General features: G+C 42.3%; 1 long non-coding RNA gene across 1 annotated transcript; it reads right to left on the minus strand.

Moving 5' to 3' along the window:
* Window positions 1-1,054: 1,054 nt before the first annotated feature.
* LOC311026675 lies at window positions 1,055-3,433 on the minus strand. The gene is made up of 4 exons (XR_014598511.1): window positions 3,402-3,433; window positions 3,136-3,218; window positions 2,911-2,929; window positions 1,055-2,702 (listed from the first exon to the last, which is right to left on the minus strand). It is a non-coding gene; the product is annotated as an uncharacterized lncRNA (long non-coding RNA).
* Between the last annotated feature and the right edge of the window lie 6,895 nt (window positions 3,434-10,328).

Below are 10,328 nucleotides of genomic sequence, written 5' to 3' on the forward strand. Positions count from 1 at the left end.
GGGTGACACTTGTGCAGAGATTTGTGTTGAATGTTGTACTTATGTGACAGATTATCATTGCACGCATTCAACACAATACTGATGAGGTGCACACCAGCGATATTAGTAGCCCTTTTGAATGGTTGGAAACCCTCATTGGTCGTTGGGGTACAAATATAGTTCAATATGTTTTTGTTGGTTTAATCTGTTTTATATTTTTTGTTGTTATTTTTTCTTGTATCAGAGCAATGTGTAAAATTATTACAGCTAAGGTGACTACTCAATGAACTACTCACGACGTATCTAAAGAATTATTTCATGATGTTTTCGACAATTTGTGTAGAATTGATGTATTGTAATTTTCTTACTTCACTTGATTACATTTTCTTGTGTATTTAGTGTTGTCCTATAGGACAAAATGGGGAATTGTAGAAGAAATTGTGTTACCTTACAATTCTTATTTGGTTTTGGTGTAATGTTCCTTTCTCTCTAAACATCAAATGTCCTGCTGAGCTGCATTCATTGTATGTAACCCTTGCCATGTTGATGAAAAGACCCTTTGATCTGACCCCCTTCCTGGACCGTCTCCGAAACACCTTCATCTCACATACTTGATCAAGGCCTTCATGAATGGCCCCTGTTGTGACACTATGTAGAAAGAACCCAGCTGTTCCGAGGGAAGTCACACCTTTATGTTGTCTCAGGACGTCTCTTCCTCTTGGGAGAGACGCGTATTGAATCTATGTAAATCCACTGTTTAGACCTGCCCCTTTGGTTCTGTATAAAGTTGTCCCTTACCTCACATCATTTAGAATGGACTGTGTGGCAACGCGACATTGTCTTTTCTCCACTGTCAGTGATTAAACCTAATTTGAACCAGCCACAGAATTGGACCTGAAGAGTTTTCTTCCACAGAGGGTTAATCCCAAAGTAATTCCATGTCCCATTACTTCCTGACAACAGGTCATTTCAAAAAAATAAACAAAACATTTAATTCAATTTTATATTTATTTTTTATTAGTTATTTGTTCACAACACCATTCTCATCAACCACATTACAAACTCCTCATTCAACCAAGTAATCACCCATTTATTTGGAACAGATGGTTTTGGCAGTTCACAATTCCTAGGTTGAAGAGCAAGAAGCAGACCCACCAGACAAGGACCCTCCCTGGTTTGTCAGGGATGTACTAAGATTGAAGGAGGTATGGACCCAAATGCAGTTAAAAGGTTTATTTAAATGATAAGCTAACAAAAAAAGAAAGTCCAAAATCTCAGGGACCACAGGGGCAAAAAAACCCTATCAAAAAACAAAGAACAAGATAATCACTCACAAACAATAATAAAGACAAAAACCAGGACATAGAAATGACAGATCAGGTGGTGGACACATCTGGGATAACACAGCCGACCAAGCAAAGACAGAACAGAAACACACAGGGCCCTAGTTTCGTGGAGCAGCGCAGGGTGGCGGAGCCGGCGTAATGCAAGTTTCGACCCGCGCAGTCTTGCGCACGGTCAGTTTGGCAGTTTAGTGGATCGCCTGCGCCAAGATGGGTGTGGCGGCGCAGCAGGGGGAGGCGTCACAGATTCAGCTTGGCGTAGCGGAAGTTTCGTGGCAAAAAGCCTCTCCGAGACTGCGCTGAAAGCCCGCCAGCTCCAACCTGGTCTACTCTCGGCGTAAGGCGCAAGGCGCAAATAAAGTCCATTCATTCAAGGCGAATCGCAGCTGGCGGAGTGGAAGTTTGGCTGACTGCGCGCAGTGCGCACACGTCACCGAGACCTCACAGGCAGGTTTCCACAGTTCCAGGCACATTTAAATGCAATAAACAATCACAACAAACACTATTTAATGCAACTAATTGAATCAACACGTGAATTTATATCTATATAGATTGTCCCGTCACATCTGACGTCAGATCAAAGGCGGATGGCACGCGTAACGGAAACTCAGCCTCTCGGACCAAAACATCTCCCTCTCTCTCTCCTGTTTTTTATAATATGGGCATTGTTATTATTATGATACGCGCGCACAGCGCGTGATGCGCGTGGTGGGAGCGGCGGCGCTGCTTCTGTCATCGGGTTGTCAAGTGACGGAACTTGCACTGAACCTCCCCTAACGCATTAAAGGAGAGGAGAGGAGCTCATTTGATTGGTGAAGATCTGAATCGGCTGTATTAATCCCAGTCCACGCCTCGTCTCCTCCTCGTCTCCCACTCACGCCTTCTTCTCCTCCCTCTTTCCCACTTGCGCGGGTGGGAGTGACGGGAGGCGTGCCTGCGTGAGCCTGCGTGGTGCACAAAACTTGCAAAGTCCAGGCGGACACACACCGTGCGCAGGTGCGCTGCGCGCTGACTACACCTAGTCTACGAAACTAGGGCCCACAGACTAAATACACAGGGCTGATTAGGTCAACGAGAGACAGGTGTAGAAACACAACGGCAGGCTATGGGGATTGGTGAGAACGAGAGGCAAGGCTGATGAGACAAAAAAGGAGGGAAACCAAAACAGGAAGTAAAGCACGTGACAACACAAGACAGAAGGACTACAAAATAAAACAGGAAACCAAAACAACAAAACCCAGAGTCATGACGTCCACGGACACGGACCCCCCATGGTTGCCTCCAACCACGACCCCCCCCTGGTTGTCATCACTCACGACCCCCTCCTGATTGCCATCACTCACGTCCTCCCCCTTGTGGTTATCGCCCACGAAGGTACCCCTGGTGGACGAAGAGAAGATTCAGCAGCAGAACATAATGTTATAAGAAGATGAGAAGTTGAAGTAGTAGTGTTTGTACTAGTACTATGAGTTGTATCTCATTTACTTCCACAATTACATGAATGTTGCATTTAGTTTAATATTTATTGTAATGATAGTAGTTTCTTTGTTGAAAACACAATAACAATGGTAGAAACAGAAGTACTTACCTATTGTTTCCTTTGTGACCTAAATAGAGAAGAGAACAACAAGATTAGGTTAACTCTTCATGTTTAATCACAGAAAACAGTAACAGTGTGCCAGTAACATGTGTTTGTAGAGTAATCAGTATGAACACATGGTATAGTGGAGGGTTATAGACATTCATTGTACACACTCCTGTGTCGTAACTATGTATAAAATATGTTCTATGAATATAGATTCTGTGACTGTACCTCCATTGACAGTGTAACCCTCTCCAGGTTTAGCCATGAGGACGACCATGGACAACACAAGAAAGAGCGCGATGCACTTCATCCTGAAAAACAAGAAGCAAACATACGACAGAGGCCACAGTTAGTGACTTTTAAGAAGAAAGCTGTTCATTTTTACTCCTTTTATCATGCAGGTTTTAAGCCAGAATACATATCAATTGAACAGATGTCTAACAACTGTCCTGGTCCTACTGTCAGTAAATGAGGAATACATATTTAGTCCTTACCTTTCTTTGAGTCAAAGTATGCAGGAGGCTGTCAAAGAGAACTTGAGTGAGCAATGTGATGTAAATCTCTGTGATGGTCCAGTACATCCATGTCTCTTTTTATAGCAATGGATGAACTCCTTTAGGCATTGTTTACCCAGAATTTGGCAATCCAGGAAGGTAAACCCAATGCAGTGTCATTGCATGTTGCAATGTGGTGGTAAATGTCTGATCTGTTATCTTTCCAAAGAAACTGAAAAAAACTGCCGTCTGTTTTTCAGTGTTTTTTCTTCTCCAGCTTCCGTAGTTTTCTCTTCGTTCTGAATCAGAATTGTAAAAGACTTGAATCCAAAATACAGCAAGAAGTTAAATGGACAGATGGTGTTCTAAAAACTATGATTAGGTATTGTAGTTAAAGACATTTGCTCCCATATTTACGGTGGCCCTGAACGGCAAACGGCAACAACATTAACAAAAACACGACATTAACAAAAATACGACATTAACAAAAACACAACAAAGCGTTGTGTTGTTCTTTTTGTCCTTGTTAATGTCGTTGCCGTTTACCCTTCAGGGCCACTGTACTGATTGCTGTAACTTAAATTCAAAGTCCTTCTCAGAATCATAATTAGTCAAATCCAAACACAGGCATGATACAAATATTTTTCTCACTTTCCGAGGATATGATTATGACTTTATGGATCACTGAGGGGGCCTACCTCGCACAGGCCCAGGGGCCCAAATTTGCACAGAACAACCAGTATGTGATGAAGCTACGAGCAAGACATGGATTAAAGTCCTGGTAGACATGTCTGAGAGGAGGCGTGTGTATTGAAAACAATAGTGGACTAAGAATGGATCCTTGAGGAACACCCCAATTGAATTGAGCTACAGAGGATTTCCTACAGAAGTACAGTAGGTCATTCGCATTTAACAAGGGCTAAAACCTGATTGAAAACTGTCTCATAAAAGAACTTGACTTATATATATATATATGAATATGTGTTCCAATCACTTCCACGGCCACAGGTGTATAAAAGCAAGTACCTAGGCATGCATACTGTTTCTACAAACATTTGTGAAAGAATGGGTCGCTCTCAGGAGCTCAGTGAATTCCAGTGTGGTACTGTGATTGGATACCACCAGTGTAACAAGTCCAGTCGTGAAATGTCCTCACTCCTAAATATTTCACAGTCAACTGTCAGTGGGATCATAACAAAGTGGAAGCGATTGGGAACGACAGCAACTCAGCCAAGAAGTGGTCGGCCACGTAAAATGACGGAGTGAGGTCAGCAGATACTGAGGCACATAGTGCACAGAGGTCACCAACTTTCTGCAGAGTCAATCACTACAGACCTCCAAACTTCATGTGGCCTTCAGATTAGCTCAAGAACAGTGTAGAGAGCTTCATGGAATGGGTTTCCATGGAGATGAGCTGCATCCAAGCCATACATCAGCAAGTGCAATGCAAAGCGTTGGATGCAGTGGTGTAAAGCACGCCGCCACTGGACTGTAGAGAAGTGGAGACGTTCTCTGGAGTGACCAATCACGCTTTTTCATCTGGTAATCTGATGGATGAGTCTGGGTTTGGCGGTTGCCAGGACAACGGTACTTGTCTGACTGCATTGTGCCACCTGTAAAGTTTGGTGGAGGGGGATTATGGTGTGGGGTTGTTTTTCAGGAGCTGGGCTTGGCCCCTTAGTTCCAGTGAAAGGAACTCTGAATGCTTCAGCAGACCAAGAGATGTTGGACAATTCCATGCTCCCAACTTTGTGGACCAGTTTGGGGATGGCCCCTTCCTGGGGCAACATGACTGTGCACCAGTGCACAAAGCAAGGTCCATAAAGACATGAGGAGAGAGTTTGGTGTCGATGAACTTGACTGGTCTGCACAGAGTCCTGACCTCAACCCGATAGAACACCTTTGGGATGAATTAGAGTGGAGACTGAGAGCCAGGCCTTCCCTCCAACATCAGTGTGATCTCACAAATACACTTCTGGAAGAATGGTCCAAACGTCCCATAAACACACTCCTAAACCTTGTGGAACGCCTTCTATAAGAGTTGAAGCTGTTATAGCAGCAAAGAGTGGACCGACGTCATATTAAACCCAATGGATTAAGAATGGTGGTCACTTAAGTTCATATGTTAGTCAAGGCAGGTGAGCGAATACTTTTGGCAATATAGTGTATGTGTGTGTGTACATAATATCATGCAGAGATGAAAAGTAGTGTACCTTATGGTATATATAATGTATATAATGGTATATAATGATGATTGATACCTCTCATGCAGAACTTGTGTGCCAAGTCGAGCAGCTTCTACTTTCTTCCTCTTTCTCGGTTATGAAATTCAGTGGGTTTGAAGATGACTCACGATGATTAAGGTGACTGACTTCTCTGTAGAGTGAATCAGGATCAAGACCAGATCATCATCATGGTGCAACATTAACTATGGAAGGTGTCCCAGGTGCAAACATGAACTCTTGTTTATTTGTGTCAACCCCGTGTGTTTGGTATATTATACATAGTATTACCACCATATTTGAAATTTTATTTCAGACACAGAACTGATGATAATGTATTATATTATGGAAATACTCTGTATTGTTATTATTCCTCCTGCTCTTTGCACTCCACGATTTGCTCACAGCTCCCCATGACTGTCCATAGGGTCTCACCCAATCTGGTCCTCACCAATACCATTAAAATTTGGATCCAGTTCAGGAAGCAGTACGGCTTGCAAAGTGCTTCGATCCTTGCCCCAGTGTTGAATAACTATGCGTTTCTCCCTTCCTGCACCGATCCTACATTTGGCATATGGTCGGATTAGGGCCTCAAATCGCTTCATGACCTGCATGACGAGGGTGTTTTTACGTCCTTTGCATCTATGTCGGACAAATGCAGCCTGCCTAATAGCCACTTTTTTCGATACCCTCAAATGAGACATTTTATCCAAAAGCAATTCCCTCATTTTCCGAACCGTCCCCCTGAAGCTGAGATGGACCAGTTCCTGTCTCTCAACATACAACACAGAAGACTGATATCTGTCATTTATAATAAGATTGCTCTTCTGAGCCCAGTCCCCACTGTATCGCCTAAAAATCCATGGGAAAAGGATTTGGGTAGACGTTACTGAGGTCCAGTGGAGGGACATTTAAAACTGGTTCACTCATCCTCGATTTGTGCCAGGCACGGCCTATTACAGTGGAAGGTGCTTCACAGAGCCCATTTCACCAATGCTAAATTGGCTAAGATACACCCTAGTCACAGTGATGCTTGTAAGCATTGTAAGCAGTCCCCAGCTGATCACACACATGGTCTGGACGTGCCCAAAACTTGCTGAGTTCTGGTCCGATATATTTCAAATCCTCAAACAGGCTCTTAACACAAATTTGGAACCAAATCCCCTGACTGCTCCCTCCTTTTAAAAATCTGTCCATCACTACACAGCGTGTCGTGTCCTTTACCAACCTGCTCGCCAGACGTACCATTCTCCTTATATGGAAACATGTTTCTCCCCCGACTCACAATAGTTGGATACATGAAATGTTACAATGCCTACGGTTAGAGAAGTTAAGGTTCTCACAGAAGGGATCTTTGACAGCATTCCACAAAACTTGAGACCCACTGCTGGCTTTTATTAGTGAAAGTCTCACTGTTATTCCTGATGATGCTGAGGATACTTCCTAATACTTGGAAGGAGGGAGCCCCCCCCCCTTTAGTTTTTCATATGTATCTATTTTTTTTTGTTACTCTAATTATTTTTAATATTTTCAACCATTTTCGATCTATTTTGTTTCATTGTACCTGAATTATCTCCTTATGTTATGTGTTATGTAATTGCTTCGTTGTTTACTGTGACTACGTCTGACATGGGCTGTTGGGAGGGATAGTGGGAGTTATGTCGGGGTTTTTTCTTTTCTTTTCCCACCTTAAAGCAGATGCAATGATGTATGATACAACTGTTGTACTTTTCTCTTTTTATCTGTCTGCCAAAACTCAATAAAAGAATTTGGAGGAAAAAAAGAACTGAATGACTGATGACCACTATTAATTGTTGAAAAACACAAACATTTCATTACATTTTTAATAAGACAATAGACAGAATTAGATTTTTTAGAATGCTTATTTATTCACGACACCATTCTCACCAACCACTTCAAAATTCCTCAATTTACCAAGTAAGCACATATTTATTAAGAACAATTGGTTGACATTTTTTATGTTGAACAGCAAGAAGCAGGATTTTCAGTGAAGTGGCTTCTTCAGTCGAGTGAGAACGAGTCTGGTCTCAGTGGTAACGATCTGAACGTTTGTCCAGCTGCTCTTCCTGAGCTCCATACCTCCAATCCCACTGGTTGTTACCAGACGTGGCCCCCCCCCGGTTGTTATTGCCCTCGTAGATATCCCTGGTGGATGAAGAGAAGATTCAGTAGCAGAACATAATGTTATAAGAAGAGAAGAAGTTGAAGTAGTAGTGTTTGTACTAGTACTATGAGTTGTATCTCATTTACTTCCACAATTACATGAATGTTGCATTTAGTTTAATATTTATTGTAATTATAGTAGTTTCTATGTTGAAAACACAATAACAATGGTAGAAACAGAAGTACTTACCTATTGTCTCCTTCGTGACCTAAATAGAGAAGAGAACAACAAGATTAGGTTAACTCTTCATGTTTAATCACAGAAAACAGTAACAGTGTCCCAGTAACATGTGTTTGTAGAGTAATCAGTATGAACACATGGTATAGTGGAGGGTTAAAGACATTCATTGTACACACTCCTGTGTCGTAACTATGTATAAAATATGTTCAATGAATATAGATTCTGTGACTGTACCTCCATTGACAGTGTAACCCTCTCCAGGTTCAGCCATGAGGACGACCATGGACAACACAAGAAAGAGCGCGATGCACTTCATCCTGAAAAACAAGAAGCAAATATACGACAGGGGCAACAGTTAGTGACTTTTAAGAAGAAAGCTGTTCATTTTTACTCCTTTTATCATGCAGGTTTTAAGCCAGAATACATATCAATTGAACAGATGTCTAACAACTGTCCTGGTCCTACTGTCAGTAAATGAGGAATACATATTTAGTCCTTACCTTTCTTTGAGTCAAAGTATGCAGGAGGCTGTCAAAGAGAACTTGAGTGAGCAATGTGATGTAAATCTCTGTGATGGTCCAGTACATCCATGTCTCTTTTTATAGCAATGGATGAACTCCTTTAGTCATTGTTTACCCAGAATTTGGCAATCCAGGAAGGTAAACCCAACGCAGTGTCATTGCATGTTGCAATGTGGTGGTAAATGTCTGATCTGTTATCTTTCCAAAGAAACTGAAAAAAACTGCCGTCTGACTTTTAAAATATTTTCTTAACAGTTTTTCAGTGTTTTTTCTTCTCCAGCTTCCGTAGTTTTCTATTCGTTCTGAATCAGAATTGTAAAAGACTTGAATCCAAAATACAGCAAGAAGTTAAATGGACAGATGGTGTTCTAAAAACTATGATTAGGTATTGTAGTTAAAGACATTTGCTCCCATATTTACGGTGGCCCTGAAGGGCAAACGGCAACAACATTAACAAAAACACGACATTAACAAAAATACAACATTAACAAAAACACAACAAAGCGTTGTGTTGTTCTTTTTGTCCTTGTTAATGTCGTTGCCGTTTACCCTTCAGGGCCACTGTACTGATTGCTGTAACTTAAATTCATAGTCCTTCTCAGAATCATAATTTAGTCAAATCCAAACACAGGCATGATACAAATATTTTTCTCACTTTCCAAGGATATGATTATGACTTTATGGATCACTGAGGGGGCCTACCTCGCACAGGCCCAGGGGCCCAAATTTGCACAGAACAACCAGTATGTGATGAAGCTACGAGCAAGACATGGATTAAAGTCCTGTTAGACATGTCTGAGAGGAGGCGTGTGTATTGAAAACAATAGTGGACTAAGAATGGATCCTTGAGGAACACCCCAATTGAATTGAGCTACAGAGGATTTTCTACAGAAGTACAGTAGGTCATTCGCATTTAACAAGGGCTAAGACCTGATTGAAAACTGTCTCATAAAAGAACTTGACTTATATATATATATGAATATGTGTTCCAATCACTTCCACGGCCACAGGTGTATAAAAGCAAGTACCTAGGCATGCATACTGTTTCTACAAACATTTGTGAAAGAATGGGTCGCTCTCAGGAGCTCAGTGAATTCCAGTGTGGTACTGTGATTGGATGCCACCAGTGTAACAAGTCCAGTCGTGAAATGTCCTCACTCCTAAATATTCCACAGTCAACTGTCAGTGGGATCATAACAAAGTGGAAGCGATTGGGAACGACAGCAACTCAGCCAAGAAGTGGTCGGCCACGTAAAATGACGGAGTGAGGTCAGCAGATACTGAGGCACATAGTGCACAGAGGTCACCAACTTTCTGCAGAGTCAATCACTACAGACCTCCAAACTTCATGTGGCCTTCAGATTAGCTCAAGAACAGTGTAGAGAGCTTCATGGAATGGGTTTCCATGGAGATGAGCTGCATCCAAGCCATACATCAGCAAGTGCAATGCAAAGCGTTGGATGCAGTGGTGTAAAGCACGCCGCCACTGGACTGTAGAGAAGTGGAGACGTTCTCTGGAGTGACCAATCACGCTTCTTCATCTGGTAATCTGATGGATGAGTCTGGGTTTGGCGGTTGCCAGGACAACGGTACTTGTCTGACTGCATTGTGCCACCTGTAAAGTTTGGTGGAGGGGGGATTATGGTGTGGGGTTGTTTTTCAGGAGCTGGGCTTGGCCCCTTAGTTCCAGTGAAAGGAACTCTGAATGCTTCAGCAGACCAAGAGATGTTGGACAATTCCATGCTCCCAACTTTTTGGACCAGTTTGGGGATGGCCCCTTCCTGTTCCAACATGACTGTGCATCAGTGCACAAAGCAAG

This window comes from Eutrigla gurnardus (assembly GCF_963514095.1).
Source record: "Eutrigla gurnardus genome assembly, chromosome: 16".
NCBI lineage: Eukaryota > Metazoa > Chordata > Actinopteri > Perciformes > Triglidae > Eutrigla > Eutrigla gurnardus.